General features: G+C 39.2%; 1 non-coding gene across 1 annotated transcript; it reads right to left on the minus strand.

Moving 5' to 3' along the window:
* Positions 1-10,910: 10,910 nt before the first annotated feature.
* LOC125105708 (U4 spliceosomal RNA) lies at positions 10,911-11,045 on the minus strand. The gene has a single exon (XR_007128994.1). It is a non-coding gene; the product is annotated as a U4 spliceosomal RNA (small nuclear RNA).
* Between the last annotated feature and the right edge of the window lie 1,083 nt (positions 11,046-12,128).

Raw genomic sequence — 12,128 nt, forward strand, 5'->3', positions numbered from 1 at the left:
TTCTACGGATTCCTTTTTTTTTTGGGGGGGGGGTTCACTGTTTCTTTTTTTTTTTTTTCCACATTTTAGAGGGAGGATTGTCACTCTTTCTGTTCACCATTTTACATATTTTTAAGATAGCTTCATTTGACTTAAATTATCTTCTGTATGCCAAATCCTCCTACAACTGTATCTCCAAACAAGTCCTCTTGGATACCCTGTTTTCTTACTTCCTACTGCACATTTTCACCATCAGCAAAACTCAACACCGTGAGCATTATCTTCACCTCCACCCTAGATACCTCTGTCTTTCCAGGTTTTCTTACATCTACCACCATCATTCCTCCAGTCTCAAGCCTCATCATTCCTCCAGTCCTCCATTCCTCTTATTTTCAACATGTACCTCCCCTGTCCTGAACATCTAGGTAGTTATTAAGACTTACTGTTTTTAGTTTTAACATCATTCTTATCTTATTCTCATCGCCAGCCTCTAACCCTAGAGAACTCACTATCTGCCTTCACTTTCTTTCTTTTTTTTTTAATAAAAAGACTATTTATTAACAGCAGTTTCAGGTTCACAGCAAAATTGAGAGGAATGTATTGAGACTTCTTGTATACTCCCTGCCTCCACTCATACATAGCCTCCCACATTATTAACATCCCCAACCAGGGTCATACATTTGTTAAAACTGATGAACCTACACCAACACATCATAACCCCTCAAGGTTCATAGTTCACATTACAGTTCACTCTTTTTTTTTTTTTTAAGATTTTGTTTATTTATTTATTTGACAGAGAGATCACAAGCAGGGAGAGAGGCAGGCAGAGAGAGGAGGAAGCAGGCTCCCTGCTGAGCAGAGAGCCCAATGCGGGCCTTGATCCCAGGACTCTGAGATCATGACCTGAGCCGAAGGCAGCGGCTTAACCCACTGAGCCACCCAGGTTCCCCTAGAGTTCACACTTAATGTTGTATATTCCAGAGGTTTGGATGAATATATAATGACATGTATTCATCATTATAGTATCATGTGGAGCAGTTTCACTGCTTTAAAAATCCTCTGTGCTCCATCTATTTAGCCTCCACCCCTCATTTTTTGGTTTCCATTCCTCTAGTCCATTTGCAAATTTCCAAATCTCCCGATAGCACTATTTTCGATGCATTGCTACCTTGCTCAAAGCTGCCAATGGTGCCAGTAGTGAGATTTTATTGTCTTTAGCTGCTCAGCACTTATTTCTCCTTCATGCCTCATTTCCCTTCAGGGGAATTATCTGTCATTGGATGTAGTCTGGAAAAACTGTTAATTCAGTACTCATCTTCCTCAGCAATGAGAAGTGCATGTGACCCAAGCTAGGACTTTGAAACTCTCTATCCATCTATTTGGTTTCTTTTTTTAAAGCTTTTATTTATTTATTAGAGAGAGACCAAGCAGGAGGGGCAGAGGGAGAGGAAGAAGCAGGCTCCCTGCCAAGCCAGGAGCCTGATGCAGGGTTCGACCCCAGGACCCTGGGATCATGACCTGAGCTAAAGGCAGCCACTTAACCGACTGAGCCACCCAGGAGCCCTCTATCCATCTATTTGAATCCTTAATAGTGTGATAAAGAGATCAAATATTATTGGGTATTCATTTACCCTAACATGGCCTGCCTCAAGGCCATGCCTCTGGTTCCTGCTTTTTAGCCCTTGGAGGTTACTTTGCTTTCTAATGTTTCCAAACCTTCCCATTGATTCTGTGAGCTCCTGATATTTTTCCAGTAAACTCCTCTTTTGAAGTTTGTCTGATTTGGTTTCTGATGCTTGAAAGCAGAGCCTGACTGATCCCTTCTCCATTGTACAAAGAATAAACTTCTTTCCTGGTTTCAGATTTTCTCTATCTAGTCCCAGCCTTATTTTCTCTTATTCACCAAAGCCACAGCCAGGTCAGTCATTTCACAATTCTGGAAAATGCCATGTTAGTCTTGCTTCTATGCTTTACGACATCCTGGAATGCCATACCCTGTCCCATGTATCTATACCCATTTACTGATTCTTCAGGGTTCCATTCAAGAATTATTTTGTCTATTGAAAACAAACATTATGCCCTATATTGTCTTTCATTATCTTTGCAGTCTGTTGGTACTTAGTGTCTGTTATTAATTTTCTAGTTGGAATCAAACAATTTTGCATTTGCAGAACATTTGATAGGCCCATCTCCCTCACCCTCCTGTTTTTTTTTTAACTGAAAACCTATGCCTAATCCATTGTTGGACAACTGTAGTTAAGAAGTCTTACTTACATGGAATGGAAACTTCTCATCCTATAACCCATTAGTTTCTTCATTGGTTTCAGTTTGACATTCAAATAACTAAGGATATCTTGAATATAGGTTTAACTAGTGAGCTAGTTCTCCCATCTTTGTGTCATCAGTGTCTATTTTGTTGATAAAAATGCAAAAGAAAATGGGACCAAAGACCAGCACTCTCTTGGATGCATACGCTCCAATATATAAATATGATATTTAACTAGCCATGAATCACTTAATAATTTGCATTTCACATATTTTCCAAAATCATGTAAGTGATTTTGTGAAAAGCTTTGCTGAAATCAAGATATACTAAGTCTGAGATATTCCCCTGAGCTACTATGATAATCTAGTTAATCTACCAAAAAGAAATGCGTTATTTTGTCTTGGTTTGTTCCTAGTGAATCCATGTCAGCTGATGATCACCATTTGCCCTTTTAAATGTTCACCAATTATTTAATAATCCATTCTAGATTTTTCCTGATCAGTCTCAAGCTTTGTAGTTTGTGATTTCCAGAATGTATAATTTCCTCCTTCTTGAAAAGCAGAACTCTTGACCATTTTCAGCCTTCTGCCACCTCTTATCTTCTCTGTGAATTCTTAAAGTTGTTGATTAAAAGGACTGTGAGAACTGGGCAATTTTGGAACATGCTTTGTCTCGACACAAGCATGAGCACAGCTTTAAGGCAATTATATTTTCTCTGACTCTTTACTAATCTTAGGCTGTAAAACCCTCACCACCTCTCTTTCCCCCTGATTTGCATTTCAGTGTGTATTTGAAGATTATGAAAATGAAATACACTCATCGTCAAACTCTTCAAATACAACAGAAATAAACAAAGAAAAAATAAAAGTCTCCCTCTCAAAAAATCCTGGTGTCGACAGATTGGAATGTATACTTCTAGACATGGTTTATGCACTAACAAACTTATTCTTATATAAATTTTGCATACCCTATGTACTGTATTGCAACTTAGTTTTTTCACCTAACAATGTATCATTGACATCATTCTGTGTGTGTCATAAAGAACAATCTCGTTTTCTCAATGGGTACATGGTATTCTTTCCTAAACTATGCAAAAATGCCTTTTTATACATGTGCCCCTCTTTCTCCACCTCTTTTTCTACATGCTCTCCCTTAAGAGTAAAGGCGACACTGCATTGGGAACTACCTAGAGAAAATAAGGGAAGAAGGAACTCTGCTTTGTCCCAGGGGATCTTAAGCATAGTCATGTTGTTATCGTGACATAGCAATTTATCGTTTATGATTGTTTTCACATTTTATTTGATATTCATGAATGTCTGTGAAATAGACTAGACAGTTAAGTCATCCCATTTTATAAGCTCTCAGAGATATTAAAATGATCTGCCTTGTGCCTTACACTAGTTAGGGGAAGAAGGAGATTAGAATCCAAGTCTTCTGTGTCCTACCTAGTCTGCTGCCTATTGCAATGGAGACAGCTCCTTCCTACTCCCATGTGGGAGGAGAATAGGGCTAACTAAAAAAACCTGTGTAGTGATTCACAGGGACCTCGGGATAATGGTTGTCAGGAATGTGCTGCATCAGCCAGTGGTGTCGTGCTGAGCAGTGTTGGTTTGGGTAGTTTTTTTATATGGTGAGAAACAAAGAGAATGTAAATCTCTCCATGTGCTTCTTAGGCTTATCAATGATTTCTACTTAGGCAGTAAACACAGTCATAGCATGCATATGAACTTACATTCTTAAATGTAAGGCTGGGATTCTTAACTCTGTCTGCACACTGGAATCACTTGGAGAGCTTTAATAAAATAACCATCCCGGGGACTTCAAACTCCAGAGAGTCTGACTCAATTGTTTGGAAGTGGGAAGCTTCTCAGATGATTCTAATATGCAATCAGGGTTAAGAACCATGGAGTGGGAGGGCAACCTGAATTGTGACATTGAGGTTAAGCTTTGCTAGGTTTCTGGGAAGAAACATTTCCCCCTCCATCAGAAGGGTTTCCAACTCCTTGAATTCTTGGCCATCCTCCCAGCATAGGACCACATACATAGATGTTTGTTGATCAGCTAGCCTGACAGGTATGAGAGGGTTTAGCAGTCAACAAACAGAGATAGGAAACAACAACAAAAAAAGCCTCTATTTTGCGGATGGAGGGAAAAAATAAAAAGGAAGTATCACATAGAGTAAAATCAATATTTTCTTCCTAAGGGAAATTCTATTTGATTTGATCTTTTGAGTAGACAATAGCCATTAGTGTCAGGAAGACTCAGGGAGGTTGCTGTGTAATCTTTCTAGAGAAGGGGGCACGTGTCATTTCCAGAGCCTCCACAAGTCCTGTTTTACTCCATGTTCACCTTCAGGGCTAATGCAGTAACTCATTCCAGTTCGGTTCCTGCTTATAGTTCTGAGGTTTTAGACTTTGGGCTCAAATCCATACTATGAATTTCAGAATAGCCCTTAGCAAGCATGGTCTCCATTTAGAGGATATTTTTTAACTAGGAGCCAACACCTTGGAGGGTACATGTTGAGTGGGTTGAAGTCACTCTATACTTAAAGTAACCCTTCAAGCAAGTTTGTTATTCTCGTTATCAACACCAAAAAGAATTGAAAAACTTTCAGACCTTTGATTACCCTGGATGAATGGTCACTCACAGATACCAAGGACAAGAAAATACCCTGGATTTTACTTCCATAAACATTATAGATTTAAAGGAACATCTTAAAGTATTACTATCTCCAGATAGGTACTGTGTATGACTTCTTCCCACACTGGAAAGAAAATACCTCTGAAGCATATAGGCACAAAATAGCAAGAAACAAAGGCAATGAATACAAATAGAAAAAAACCTGACCGAAACCAATAGCCCCCAAGATAAAATCAAGATAGGAACAAAAAAGAAAAATTAAACAGGTAGCTTAATAAAGGAGAAATAATTATTGTATTCAGGAATTTTTACAAACTAGCATGTGAATAAATAACACCTTGACTCCAAACCCATGTGTTTTGTGGGACCTCAGTTCAGGGTGCAGTGGCATGTCTCATTTCACAGGCAGACCAGCGCACACTTTGTTAAAAAGTGCCCTACTCCTGCTGGGGACAAAACATTCCCCACAACAAGCAAAGAGAACCCATGCAAACAACTGGAAATGAGGAAAATGTTATTAAGACTTAAAAGCAGAGTATATACAACACATACATAGGAGATATTCTCTGAAGCACCAGGCCCAGGGAAACAGGTGCCACTGCACTGCAAGGCACTATAGGACCTTATCTTCATAAGCACGTTACTCTCAAGAGCAAGAGATGTAACTGACTTTCTAACACACAAAAATAGACACAGAGGGTTAGAAAAAATGAGGATAGAGATGAATATGTCCCAAATGAAAGATCAGGACCAAACCACAACAAGAGACTTAAGCAAAAACGGATATAATGTGCCTGACAGAGAATTTAAAGTAAGGATCATGAAGGGAGGCTCAGTCAGTTAACCATCCTACTCTTGGTTTTGGTGCAGGTTATGATCTCGGGGTTGTGAAGTTGAGCCCCATGTTGGGTTCGTGCTCAGCACAAAGTCTGCTTGAGATTCCTTCTCTCCCTCTGCCCCTCCTCTCCTCTCTCAAATAAATAAATAAAATCCTTAAAAAAATCTTTAAAGTAATGATCATAAAGATACTCCCTGGACATGAGAAATGAGTGGAGAACATCTATGAGACTCAACAAAAAGAGAAGAAAGAACCAATCAGACATCAAGAACAAAATAAATAAAATTAAAAGTACATTTGATGGAATAAAATAACAGGCTAGAGGAAGCAGAGGAATGAATTAATGACCTGGAGACAGAGTAATGAAAAGAACCAAACTGTGCAAATGAAAGGGAAAAAAAATTATGTGAATTGAAAATAGTCTTTTCAGTGATTCCATCAAGTAGAATGCTATTCACATTATAGTGATCCCAAAAGGAGAGAGAGAAAAGGGGACAGAAAGTTTATTTGAAGAAATAATAGCTGAAAACTTCCTAATCTGGGGAAGGAAGCAGATAACAAGATCCAGAAGGCACAGAGATTCCTCCCCCCAAATTCACCCCTAGAAGGTCCTCACCAAGACACATAAAGTGTTTAAAATGGCAAAAAGTAATAATAAAGAAAAAAATTTTTAAGCAGCAAGAGAAGACAGTTATATACAAAGGAACCCTATAAGGACATAAGCAGATTTTGCATCAGAAGCTTTGTAGGCCAGACAGGAGTGGCATGTGCTGAAAGGAAAAATCTGCAGCCAAGAATACCCAGCAAGGTTATCATTCAGAATAGGAGTGTTTCATATCAACAAAAACTAAAGGAGTTCACGAGCACTAACCTAACCCTACAAGAAATATTAAAAGGGATTCTTTCCCCAGTGTTCATAGCAGAAATGTCCACAATAGCCAAACTGTGGAAAGAACCCAACTGTCCATTGAATGTTAAAATATAACACTATATACCTAAAACATGGTGGAAGGGGAGAGGAGTAAAGAACAGGGGAGGCTCAGTCAGTTAAGCATCTGCCTTTGGTTCATGCTGTGATCTCAGGGTCCGGGGATCCAGCCCCACACTGGGCTCCCTGCTCGGGGAGGAGTCTGCTTCTCCCTCTCCCTCTGCCTGCTGCTCTCCCTGCTTGTGCTCTCTCTGTCAAATAAATAAATAAAATCTTAAAAACAACATCAACCACACAATAAGTAATGAAATGACAATGAACACATTATCTGTCAGTAACTACTTTGAATGTAAATGGACTAAACACTCCAATCAAAAGACATAGGGTAATAGAGTGGATAAAAAAAAGATGCATCTATATGTTACCTAACAAGAGACTCATTTCAGACCTAAAGACTCCTGCACATTAAAAGTGAGGGGATGAGAGAAATAAGTCAATCGGAGAAAGACAACTATCATATGATCTCCCTGATATGAGGGAGAGGAGATGCAACATGGGGGGTTGAGGGGGTAGGAGAAGAGTAAATGAAACAAGATAGGATTGGGAGGGAGACAAACCATAAGTGACTCTTAATCTCACAAAACAAACTGAGGGTTGATGGGGGGAGGGGGTTGGGAGAGGGGGGTGGGGTAATGGATATTGGGGAGGGTATGTGCTATGGTGAGTGCTGTGAAGTGTGTAAACCTGGTGATTCGCAGACCTGTACCCCTGGGGATAAAAATATGTGTTTATAAAAAATAAAAAAAAATTATAAAATTAAAAAAAAAAACCACATTGAGATCCAACCTTACACCAGTTAGAAGGGCCAAAATTAACAAGAAAAAAAAAAAAGTGAGGGGATGGAGAAACATTTATCAAGCAAATTGATGTCAAAAGAAAGCCAGAGTAGCAGTATTTACAGCAGACAAAATAGACTTTAAAACAAAGACTATAACAAGAGACAAAGAAGGATCCTATATAATAATAAAGGGGACAATCCAACAAGAGCACATAACAATTATACATATTTATACAAACAACATGGGAGCACCCAAATACATAAAATAGTTAATAACAAACATAAAGGAACTAATTGATAGTAATACAATAACAGAGGGGACTTTAACACCCCACTTACATCAAAGGACAGATCATCCAAACAGGAAATCAATAAGCGAACAGTAGCTTTGATTGATGCACTTAACCAGATGGATTTAGCATATATATTCAGAACATTCCCCTAAATCAGAAAACACATTCTTTTCAAGTGCACATGGAAAATTCTCCAGAATAGATCACATATTAGGCCACAAAACAAGTATCAGTAAATTCAAAAAGACTGAAGTCATACCATGCATTTTTTTCTGACCACAATGCTATGAAACTGGAAATCAACCACACACACACACACACACAAAATCTGGAAAGATCACAAATACATGATGGTTAAATAACGTTACTAAACAGTGAATTGGTCAACCAAGGAATCAAAGAAGAAATAAAAAATTACAGGGAAACAAATGAAAATGAAAATACAATGGTCCAAAACCTTTGGGATGCAGCAAAAGCTGTTCTAAGAGGGAAGTTTATAGCAATACAGGCCTATCTGAAGAAGCAGGAGAAATCTCAAATAAACAATCTAACTTTTCACCTAAAGGAGTGAGAAAAAGAAGAGCAAGCAAAACCAAAATCCAGGCGAAGGAAGGAAATAATAAAGATTAGAGCAGAAATAAATGACATAGAAACAATATAATTCAGCAGCTGAATTAAGTAATCAGGTCCCAGTTACTTTTCCATATTTCTTCTCTGCCATCCTTAGTATGTCAGATTTGTCCTTGAATTAACTCCTTTCATGGTTACAAAACAGATGCTGCAGTTCCAGACATAATATTCAAAAAAGGAGGTTTCTTCTCCTTTAACTCTCATAGATAGCTTTCCAAGAAATCCAAGCCAACTTCTTATATCTCGTTGTCAAGAGTTGTATATATGCCCAAACCTAAACCAATCTCAGTAAGTTACTAACCATGATTAGTTCACATCCGTGGTTCTCAAGCTTTGCTGCACATTTGGGTCACCTGAGAATTTTTTTAAAATCCCTAGAGATTACAACAATTAAGTTGTAATCTCTAGGGATGGACCTCAAAATTAAAATATATATGAAACAGCTTTATGGAGATGTAATTAACATATAATTTACCTATTTAAAGTAAATAGTTGGGGTACCTTGGTGGCTCAGTCGGTTAAGCATCTGCCTTTGGCTCAGTTCATGACCCCAGAGTCTTGGGATCAAAGTCCCAAGGGGAGTCTGTTTCTCCCGCTCTGTCTGCCCCCCTTCTCTCTCTCTTGCTCATTCTCTCTCTCTCAAATAAACAAAATCTTTAAACAATAAAATAAAGTGAAGAATAAAGTGGTTCTTAGTAGTGCAACTAGGGTAACCATCACCAAGATCAGTTTTAGAGCATTTTCATCACTGTTAAAAACCCTATTCTCATTCCCCCCTAGGGACCTCCATCCTAGGCAACTACTAATCTATTTTCTATCTCTATAGATTTTCTTATTCTGGATATTTCTTTTTTTTTTTTTTTTAAGATTTTATTTATTTATTTGTCAGAGAGAGTACACACAAGCAGGCAGAGTTGCAGGCAGAGGCAGCGAGAGAAGCAGGCTCTCTGCCGAGCAAGGAGCCCGATGCGGGACTTGATCCCAGGACCCTGGGATTAGGACCTGAGCCAAAGGCAGCGGCTTATTTATCTATTCATCAGTTAGTGGACATTTCGGTTTTATCTGCTTTTTGCTTATTATATATAATGCTGCTACGAGCATTTATGTATGAGTTTCCTGTGGATATATTTTTCATTTTTTTTGAGTGTATATACAGCAATAGAATTGGTGGGTCATGTGACAATTCTGCGCTTGATCTTTTGAAGAACTGTCCGATTGTTTTCTTAAGTGTCTGCACCATTTTATGTTCTCATGCATAATGAATGAAGTTTGCAATTTCTCTGCATCCTCATTTATAGTGTCTTTTTAAAATTATAGTCATTGTAATCATCCTTTTTAAAAAAAAGATTTTTATTCATTTATTTGAGAGAGAGAAAGAGAATGAGAGGGGAAGTGGGGCAGAGGAAGAGAGGAAGCAGACTACTCGCTGAGCAGGGAGCCCAACACGGAACTGCATCCCAGGACGCATGATCACGACCTTAACGGAAGGCAGACAATTAACTTACTGAGCCATGCAGGTGCCCCGACAGTCATCCTACTGACTATTTTTCTTTTTTTAAGATTTATTCATCCATTTAAGGGGGGAGGGGCAGAGGGAGAGAGAAACCCAAAAAACTCTGGCTAAGCACAGAGTCTTGGGTCTAGATCCCACAAGCGGAAGATCACGACCTGAGCCAAGACAGAGTCTGATGTCCAACCGAGGCACCCAGGCGCCCCCTAATGTCTATTTTTTAAAAAGATTTATTTATTTATTTATTTATTTATTTATTTATTTATTTATTTATTTAAAAAATTTATTTATTTTGGGGGGCGCCTGGGTGGCTCAGTGGGTTAAGCCTCTGCTTTCGGCTCGGGTCATGATCTCAGGGTCCTGGGATCGAGCCCCGCATCGGGCTCTCTGCTCAGCAGGGAGCCTGCTTCCCCCTCTCTCTCCTTCTGCCTGCCTCTCTGCCTACTTGTGATCTCTGTCTGTCAAATAAATAAATAAAATCTTAAAAAAAATTTTATTTATTTTTTTATTTCTTTTCAGCGTAACAGAATTCATTGTTTTTTGCACCACACCCAGTGCTCCATGCAATACGTGCCCTACTTAATACCCACCACCTGGCTCCCCCAACCTCCCAGCCCCCCCAACCCTGCTCCTTCAAAACCCTCGGATTGTTTTTCAGAGTCCATAGTCTCTCATGGTTTACCCCCGCTTCCAATTTCCCTCTACTCCCTTCTCCTCTCCATCTCCCTATGTCCTCCATGTTTTTTGAGAGAGCAAGCCGGAGAGAGGAGCAGGGGGACAAACAGACTTCTGGCCAAGCTGGGAGCCCAATGTGGGACTCAATCCCCAGGACCCCGAGATTACCATCAGAGCCAAAGGCAGACGCTTAACTAAGCCACCCAGGTGCCTCCCTAATGCCTCCCTAATATTTTGAAGTGGTATTTCACTGTGGTTTTGATTTGTATTTCCATATGTAAATTGCATTTCCACAAAGCTAATGATAATTGAGCATCTTTTCATGTGTTTATAGATCATTTTGTCTTCTTTGGAGAAATGTTTATTAATATTATTTGTCCATTTTAATTAGCAATAATCACGCCTCGGATAAACCTCATTGGCTATGATACTGCCACTGCGCAAAGCTTATTATTTGTCCATTTTATTTTTTTAATTTTTTTTAAAGATTTTATTTATTTATTTGACAGACAGATCACAAGTAGGCAGAGAGGCAGGCAGAGTGAAAGAGAGGAGGAAGCAGGCTCCCCGCTGAGCAGAGAGTCCGATGCGGGGCTGGATCCCAGAACCCTGAGATGATGACCTGAGCCGAAGGGAGAGGCTTTAACCCACTGAGCCACCCAGGCGCCCCTATTTGTCCATTTTAAAATTGGGTTTTCTTCTTATTAAGTTGTTGAGAGTTCTTTATATATTTGACACAAGTTCCTTATCAAATACAGAATTTGCTAATACTTTCCCCCATTTTGTGGGTTGTCTTTTCAGTTTTTTGATGATATCCTTTGAGGCACAAAGGTTTATAATCTTGATGAAGCCCAATTTATTTATTTTTCTCTTTTGTCATGTGTGCTTTGGTATCATACCTAGGAAATCATTGCCAAATCTGAGGTCATGGAGATTTACCCCATGTTGTCGCTTTTTTTTAGAGGGAGGGAGAGAGGGGTGGGAGGGGCAGACACAGAGGGAGAGAGAGAGATTCTTAAGCAGGCTCCACAGCCAGTGTGGAACCCAACATAGGGCTCAATCTCATGACACTGAAATCATGACCTGAGCTGAAATCAAGAGTTGGATGCCTAACTGACTGAGCCATCCAGGTGCCCCTCTATGTTTTATTCTAAGAAATTTATAATTTTAGCTCTTGTAATTGTGTCTCTGATCTATCTTAAACTAAATTTTGTGTATGATGTGAGGAAGGGATCCAATTTACTTCTTTGCATGAGAATATCCAGTTATCCCAACACGGTTTGTTGAAGAGATTATTCTTTTCCAAGAGTAGATTGGATTGTTTTGGCATCCTGGAGGAAATCAATTGATTGTGAATGTGAGGGCTTTATTGCTGGGCTTTCAGTTCTACCTCACTGATCAATATGCCTCTTCTTATATTAGCACCACACTGTCTTGGTTTCTGTAGCTTTGTAGTAAACTTTGAAATCAGAGTGAGTCCTCCAACTTTATTCTCCTTTAAGCTTGTTTTGGTGATTCTGGGTTCCTTATA

Source organism: Lutra lutra, chromosome 7 (assembly GCF_902655055.1).
Source record: "Lutra lutra chromosome 7, mLutLut1.2, whole genome shotgun sequence".
Lineage (NCBI taxonomy): Eukaryota > Metazoa > Chordata > Mammalia > Carnivora > Mustelidae > Lutra > Lutra lutra.